We start from the raw sequence: 9,336 nt of genomic DNA on the forward strand, positions 1-9,336 counted from the left end.
GAAATCCAAATTTTTTACTTCCGTTCTGTGGGTGTGGCTTGGAGGGTGTGGCTTAGTGGGCATGGCAGGGGAAGGATATTGCAAAATCTCCATTTCCACCCCACTCTGGGGCCAGCCAGAGATGCTATTTGCTGGTTCTCTGAACTACTCAAAATTTCCGCTACCGGTTCTCCAGAACCTATCAAAACCTGCTGGATTTCACCCATGACACAACAGCATGAACTAAACAACCTAGCAACTGCTGACAGGCAGACAACTCTGTAGACTTTCCTGGCTCTCAAAATACATGGCAATAAAAACGAAAAACAAAACAAAACAAAACAACCTCAACCTTTTCAGGCCCAAATGACAAGAGAGACCAGGAATGTTATTGGAATTTGCAAATGGTAAGAACTTTATTTGCACAACTGTTTCTAGTGTTCTCGATACTTCTTGAGATGGTTGAATCTGGTAATGATTTGGATTCATTGATTGATTATGTGCCCACTAGTGCTTTTTGAATCCTAGTGACCACACAGATATTCTCCATTACAATCTATCCATAACCCTGTCCTTCCAACGATACGCTCATAACCATTGTCACTGATTCCATCCATCTTACTGCTGGTTTTCTTCTTCCTCTCTTTCCTTTCACATTCCCCACCATTAAGAGTCTTTTCCAGAAATCTTGGTCTTCAAATACCATGTCTGAAGTAAGATAATTTGAGTCTGGTCATTTATACCTTGATGGAGTGGTTTGTTTTACATAATGATCTACTGGTTGGTTTTCTTGGCTGTGTATGATATCCTCAGGAGTCCCCCATTGCGCATTTGGCTAGCTGTTGAGATCTGTAGGAGAAACCCATCTTTCTCCTGTGAAAATGGACATTCCCTCATGTTGTGCTCAAGCTAAGGAATTCTTCCCTTAGGAACTATGTTTGGCCCAGACTTTCTTAGCTTTCAAAACAGAAAACATTCATTTCTTGTGTGAGGGGTTTAGCTATTAAATGATTTAATACATCAAATCAGTTTATGTAGTTATGTAGTATTTTTACATTTTAGTTTTGTTTTCTACATTTTATTAGTCACTTTGTGCCCTTGCCAGAGTAATATATATATATATATATATATATATATATATATATATATATATATATATATATATATATATATATATATATATATATATATATATTATATATATAGGGAGGGCCCAATGTGGGCCCCATATACAGTATAACGTGGGGCCCACCTTGTTTGCTGAAGCTGCTAGGCAGATTCCCCCCCCTCCCGACCTCCTGAAGAGGTTTGTTCCTCAGGCTGTGCTCCGACCCTGCCCCCAGAACTATAGGTAGAAAGACGGGGGGCATCTCAGGAGCAGAGCCTTCGGTGCCAAGTCCCTCTTCTGCCCCCATGAAAATCATCCCCTACCCCACTCATTCCAGTTAAACGCATGTAGAGTTATAGGGTTTGTTTTAAACAGATAAAAAGATCTGTGCTGTTCGTTATCAAAATCAAGTGGAAATCTGGACATGGCTGATCTCGATGCTGGTAAGCAGAGGCAGAATTCTTTTTTGTTGTTGTTTTCCTTCCCAAAAATTAAGGTGTGTCTTATACTTTGGTGCATCTTATACTCTGAAAAATATGGTATATATATATATATATATATATATATATAGGTCTTTGGTTGTTCGGGTTTTCTCCCGTGTAAAATTGGAAGTGTCTTGGCGACGTTTCGACGAAGTCTCATTCGTCATCTTCAGGCTTCAGCTTCGTGCTTCTGGGAGCAATGTGTGATCGCAGCTGTTTCTTCCTTTTAACTGCTAGTGGGGGTTTGAACTGATTGGGTGGGAGCTTGGCTGTGCTCTGATTGGATGGGGGTTTTTCTGTGCTCTGATTGGCTGGGGGTGTGTCCTGTGTTGGTGGGGGCTTGGTTGTGCTCAGTCTAGTCTGAGTCAGATGTGTTCATAACCACCGTGGCGTTGCCCTTGTCTCAGAAAACAAATATTGCACCTCTACGGGGAGGAAATCTACCATCTGACCAGGACCTATGAAAAACTAGAAGTCCAAAGAGCTTCCATTTTATGTGACCTCGCATTCCTACGAAACTGCCGCGATCAAAATTTAATCCCCAAATGCTTCCAATTGAAATTCCACTCCAACTCTGCAGCCACCAAACGCATCCTACAAAGAACAGAATTGGCCTTAATCAGAAATGAACTTCACACAAAAAGATTCCTCCTAGATCAAATCAACAAAGATCTCCTCACACTTCACCTCAAACTCAGCAACAAGATGCACCCTGCACTTTGGGACAAATCCAAACAACTTGCCGTCTGGAGAGCCGAAACACAGACCACCCTCAAGACAGACACACACACCAACAAACTCCGAAGACTACAAGAACGCCAGAAACAAACCTCTCCACCCTCACAGCAACACATGAAACAAACAGTGCATAACATCTCAGATAGGATCCTCACCAAAGCTGAAACCGATGTCCTTTCCAAAGGATTCAACTTTGCAGTCACTCCCAAATACATCCCACGAAACCATTATATGCGGAGTTGAAACCAGCCTGACCAAAATCAACCCCGATGGCGCTAACAAAATCAGACTCGAGATCTCAACATCCTCTGCAGCAGCAAGCCACCCAAAAGCAACTTACCCAAGAGGAACAGACAGCACTACTTAACCTGAAAAAGATACCAGCATAATAATCCTACCAGCAGACAAGGGCAACGCCACGGTGGTTATGAACACATCTGACTACCAAACCAAATTAACTAACCTACTCCAAGACCCTGCATACAATCCCTTAAACACAGACCCCACCACCTACCTAGAAAAAACCACTAGATGCAAACTAAAAGCCTCCCCCATCAGCGAAGAAATCCAACAAAGAATCATTCCCAGAGAAATCATCCAGATGCCCTAAGCTCTATGGCCTCCCCAAGATACACAAAGAAGGAACCCCACTCAGACCCATAGTCAGCTCCATAGGCTCACCACTACAAAACCTAGCCAAATTTCTCGCCAAACAACTACAGCCCTATGCAGAATCCATCACCTCACACGTAAAAACTCATTCCAGTTCATAGAGATCATAAAGAAACAAAACTTACAGCCCAGCGACCTACTCGTGAGCTTTGATGTCATATCCTCTTCACCCAAGTGCCAATCAAAGAAGCCTTGACAGCTATCCAAAACAAATATAACCCCCAAGCACATCCTAGATCTGACCAACCACTGCCTATCCAACACATACTTCATCTATAATGGACAAAATACAAACAAGTAGAAGGAGCACCCATGGGATCACCCTCTCACCTGTCATTGCCAATCTCTACATGGAACACTTTGAAACCCAAGCTCTAGAAAAATCTGATCACAAACCCAAACTCTGGCTCAGATATGTAGACGACACCTTCATAATCTGGCCACAGGAAAGAAAAACTTGACAACTTCCTCACACACCTCAATAGCCTACACCCCAAAATACAGTTCACCATGGAAACAGAAGTTAACAACCAACTTCCTTCCTGGATGTCTTAGTCTACAGAAACCCAATGGCTCCTAGGACACACCATCTACCAGAAGAAAACACACACAAACCGCTATCTGCATGCACTCTCACACCACCACCCAGCACAGATCAACTCCGTAGCCAAGACACTCATCTCTAGAACAAAATGCTTAGCTGATGAACAACACCTAAAACCGAACTAGACACTCTCACTAACGTACTAACATCCAATGGATTCCAAAGAAATAAGATTACCAAGCTAATCCAAAAGAACCCCCACTAAAATCCAAGACAGAGAACAAGAAAAGCGGCACAGCCCCCCTCCCATATATAAAAGGCACCACAGACAGAATCAGCAAGATCCCCCACAAACACAAGATCAAGACAGCATTCTGCACAAACAGAAAAATATCCACCATCCTAAGAAACCCCAAAGACAAAATTGAGTTAGAAAATCAAGGGTATATGAAATCCCATGCACCGCCTGCCCCACCACATACATTGGACAAACCAACAGAAGAATAAGTGCATTGAAGAACACAAGAACTCATTCAAAAGAGGAACCAACTTCTTCCCTGGTCCAACACTTTAAAGTCACAGGACATGATATTGACTTTAAAAGACCAGAACTATAGCCAAAACTGAACACTTTAACAACAGAATAATCAGAGAAGCCATTGAGATAGAAAACGCCACACAGCATGAACAAACGAGATGACACCTCCGCCTACCAGCCATTTGAAACCCGCCCTTATTGACAAACGAGTCCCTAACACGAGGAATGACACCAGACCCACACTCACGAGGTCCACACAGGATGTCACCACCACATCCACCCAGAAAGCAGACCCAAACCCACACTGATCATGAAGCACGACCAAGGACCAGAAGCCAGACCGCAGCTGCAACATTAGCCATTTCAAACCCCTCCAATCCATTCATGCAGCAGACTGACACCCACTATGAAGATGTAGCACGACCACAAAGCCAAACAACAGCTATGCAGCTCACCAGCTCAAATCCCCTGCAGCACAGACTAGACTGAGCACAACCAAGCCCCACCAACACAGGACACACCCCAGCCAATCAGAGCACAGAAAAACCCCATCCAATCAGAGCACAGCCAAGCTCCCACCCAATCAGTTCAAACCCCACTAGCAGTTAAAGGAAGAAACAGCTGCGATCACACATTGCTCCCAGAAGCACGAAGCTGAAGCCTGAAGATGTTTGTATGAGGTCTTCGTCGCCAAGACACTTCCAATTTTACGGAGAAAACCCGAACAAGTCTCAAAGATCTTCAGGCTTCAGCCCGTGGGGAGCAATGTGATGCAGCTGTTTCTTCCTTTAACTGCTAGTGGGGTTTGAACTGATTGTGGGAGTTTGGCTCTGATTGGATGGAGGTTTTGTGCCTGATTGGCTGGGGTGTGTCCTGTTTGGGTGGGGGCTTGGTTGTGCCTAATTTAGTCTGTGTTGCAGGGGATTTGAGCTGGTGAGCTGCATAGCTGTTGTTTGGCTTTGTGATGGTGCTACATCTTCATAGTGGGTGTCAGTCTGCTGCATGTATGGATTGGAGGGTTTGAAATGGCTATATTGCAGCTGCGGTCTGGCTTCTGGTCCTTGGTCGCTTCATGATCAGTGTGGGTTTGGGTCTGCTTTCTGGGTGGATGCGGTGGTGACATCCTGTGTGGACCTCGTGAGTGTGGGTCTGGTGTCATTCCTCATGTTAGGGACTCGTTTGTCAATAAGGGTTTCAAATGGCTGGTAGGCGGGAGGTATCATGTCGTTTGTTCATGCTGTGTAGCGTTTATCTCAATGGCTTCTGATTATTCTGTTGTTAAAGTGTTCAGTTTTGGCGATAGTTCTGGTCTTTAAAGTCAATATCATGTCCTGTGACTTTAAAGTGTTGGACCAGGAAGAAGCTCTCTTTTTGAATGAGTTCTTGTGTTCTTCAATGCGTGCACTTATTCTTCTGTTGGTTTGTCCGATAAATGTGGTGGGGCAGGCGGTGCATGGGATTTCATATACTCCTTGATTTTCTAACTCAATTTTGTCTTTGGGGTTTCTTAGGATGGTGGATATTTTTCGGTTTGTGCAGAATGCTGTCTTGATGTTGTGTTTGTGGAGGATCTTGCTGATTCTGTCTGTGGTGCCTTTTATATATGGGAGGAGGGCTGTGCCGTTTTCTTGTTCTCTGTCTTGGAATTTAGTGGGGGGTTCTTTTTGGATTAGCTTGGTAATCTTATTTCTTTGGAATCCATTGGATGTTAGTACGTTAGTGAGAGTGTGTAGTTCGGACCATTTTGCATTTTGCAAAAGCATTTGAAGGAACCCCACTTAGACCCATAGTCAGCTCCATAGGCTCACCTCTACAAAACCTAGCCAAATTTCTCGCCAAACAACTACAGCCCTATGCAGAATCCATCACCTCACACGTAAAAAACTCATTCCAGTTCATAGAGATCATAAAGAAACAATACTTACAGCCCAGCGACCTACTCGTGAGCTTTGATGTCATATCCCTCTTCACCCAAGTGCCAATCAAAGAAGCCTTGACAGCTATCCAAAACAAATATAACCCCCCCAAGCACATCCTAGATCTGACCAACCACTGCCTATCCAACACATACTTCATCTATAATGGACAAAAATACAAACAAGTAGAAGGAGCACCCATGGGATCACCCCTCTCACCTGTCATTGCCAACCTCTACATGGAACACTTTGAAACCCAAGCTCTAGAAAAATCTGATCACAAACCCAAACTCTGGCTCAGATATGTAGACGACACCTTCATAATCTGGCCACACGGGAAAGAAAAACTTGACAACTTCCTCACACACCTCAATAGCCTACACCCCAAAATACAGTTCACCATGGAAACAGAAGTTAACAACCAACTTCCCTTCCTGGATGTCTTAGTCTACAGGAAACCCAATGGCTCCCTAGGACATACCATCTACCAGAAGAAAACACACACAAACCGCTATCTGCACGCACTCTCACACCACCACCCAGCACAGATCAACTCCGTAGCCAAGACACTCATCTCCAGAACAAAATGCTTTTGCAAAATGCAAAATGGTCCGAAGCACGAAGCATGAAGTCCGAAGCACGAAGCTGAAGCCTGAAGATGACGAATGAGACTTCGTCGAAACGTCGCCAAGACACTTCCAATTTTACACGGGAGAAAACCCGAACAACCAAAGACCTATATACAAACACCCGTGAAAACCTCAGAAAATATATATATATATATATATATATATATATATATATATATATATATATATATATATATATATATATATATATATATATATATATATATATACACAAATGAATATATGACTTTTTTATAGTTAAGCATCTTTATTTCATTTGAGTTTAGAGCTTACAAACTATCCTTCTTCTACATTGACTGACCTTTGCAACACAATTAATCTTATTTCCAGACCAATCTATAAATATTCTGAATTTGTGGGACAGAATAGGGAACAGAAATGAATAGTGCTAATGGTTATATGTGGTCCTTGATTTATAATACAGAGCTTGAAAGAGATCTCTGTTTTTTTAGGGGGAGAGGAGGGTTAGTTTTGATTTCCTCTCATTTCTGTTAGTGGCATTTTCATTAGTAAATCTCTCAGTTAAAAAGCACAGCAGAAACCATCAGATTTTGCATGGCTTTTGCATTGTTTTGACTCATTTGTAACTTGGCTTAAGGCCTCCCTGCTAGAGTGCAAGAAACATGTCAGAACCACACATGGTGAAAAAGGAATAAGCAGGTGCAAAGAAGCTGCATTTTGGAGCCGTGAAGGAGCATCCAGAAAAAGGAATGCATCACTCCCTTTGATCCGTAGCAAAATGCCTTTTCTCTGTAGGTGACAAGCACTGATCCATGAGCAGCCTCTCTTCAATTTTGCTGCCTCCTGACATGCTGTCATCCTTTCTTTTTTGATGTTCCCCTGCTTATTGTTTCAATAGTTCAACATCAGCCAGGAAAAAAAAAATCCTACAGAATTGTAGCAGTGAACAGGGGCGTTAAAGCTACAGTATTTTCTTGTTCTTTGCCAGTACCCTTTCAAGAATGGATGAGGTTGGGCTACGTACTTGATTTGTTTTTCTTCTTTCGTCTGAAATCAGCGAGTTCTTAATAAATCCACAGCATCGCTTTGCCGTTTCCTCTTTAGGAGGCAGGGGGAGAGACTTATTAAATCCATAGCACACTGCTCTCAGATGAATTCCATGCCTGAGCTGTCCATCTTTATGTCCATCTCCAGCTTCTCTTCCAGCAGGAAGCTTCAGAAGGTAATGACTGGATGCACATAAGCTCTACTCCTGCGGGACATTGTTTATTTCATTAGTTGTGCTAGGACAAAAATGGAGAACATGGTTGGGAGATAGAATTCACCAAAGCTGAAGAGATTCTGTTTGGTCGAAGGATGGAGGTAAACCTGCTAATAATTGCCTGACCATCAGCAGGTGCGTTCTTTAATTGCTTATAAGTTCTACTCCCAAATACCATGTGGAACATTTAACCCTTTCTACAGTGAACAGAAGAAATTCATTTCTCTGAAAATGTTTGAGTGACTTTGAGGGAGGAAGCTGGATTTCAGAATAAGAGTTAGTTACGGTTTGAATGACTTTGAGACAGTTATCATTTGAATCTAACAATCTGTAGTCATTGAAAATGAACAAAACCCACCACTCCTTACTCCAGCCAATCAAATGTGTTTCTTGAGTATTAGGAAGGGAGGGAGGGATGGCAGGAAGGAGGGAAGGAGGGAAGGAGGAAGGATTCTTATACAAAAAATATAAAATGAAATAGAATATGAGGAAGTTTGTTAAGTGACATATAACATTTGATATTTCAGGGAAGCTTGGTAATATTTTAAATTGATCATCAGTATTCATTTTTAATTCTCCCAGTTCTGTTTGGTTCTATAGAACCGGTAGTAAAAGCGGCGGGAGGCTTTGCCCACCCACCCGGACATCATAATTGACAATCTATGCATGCGCAGAAGCGCGCGCACACTCCCATTGCTAACCAGTAATAAAAGTAAATAAAACCCACCCCTGGGTTCTATATATGTATCTGTGGACTGTCAAAGACAGCCTGTGTATGTTCTCCTTTTTTAAAAAAATATATTTTATTAAACTTTTTTACATTAAAAACATAGGAAAAAAAAGAAAAGGTTATATTACTTAACAGCTATTTGTGGTGTTTTTCTTATAACAATAATCCGTGCAATGATTACAAACATTAAATTGTATATATTTGTGTTCTTGTTTTATCTATTGTTTATACTTAGTAACTAAATATCCTTATCTATCTCCTTTCTATCCAATTATACCACTGTTCCCATATATTATAAAATACCAATGTCTCTTTATCTTTTAAACTCAACATTAGTTTGTCCATTTCTGCGGAATTCATGATCTTTTGTATAACCAGTTTCTCTGTAGCTATACCTGGCTGTTTCCAACATTGAGTGAAGGCCATCCTAGCAGCAGTTAATATGTGTAGTATTAAATATTTTATACTCTTCACATATTTTTTTTTAAAAATCCCCAATAAAAAGAGTTCCGATTTAGTTCTAGATCCAATTGTTCATTCGTGTTTTCCTGTAGCCACTCTTCAATTTTTAACCAATATTTATGGGATTCGGGGCAGGACCACCACATATGGTAATATGTTCCCTCTTTATTTTTACATTTCCAACATATGGGGCTCATTTTAGGATACATTTTCGCTAATCTCGAAGGGGATAGGTGCCACCTGTAGAACATTTTATATGCATTTTCTTTGTATGCTGTATATGTTCTCCTGTGGG

Source organism: Ahaetulla prasina, chromosome 1 (assembly GCF_028640845.1).
Source record: "Ahaetulla prasina isolate Xishuangbanna chromosome 1, ASM2864084v1, whole genome shotgun sequence".
NCBI lineage: Eukaryota > Metazoa > Chordata > Lepidosauria > Squamata > Colubridae > Ahaetulla > Ahaetulla prasina.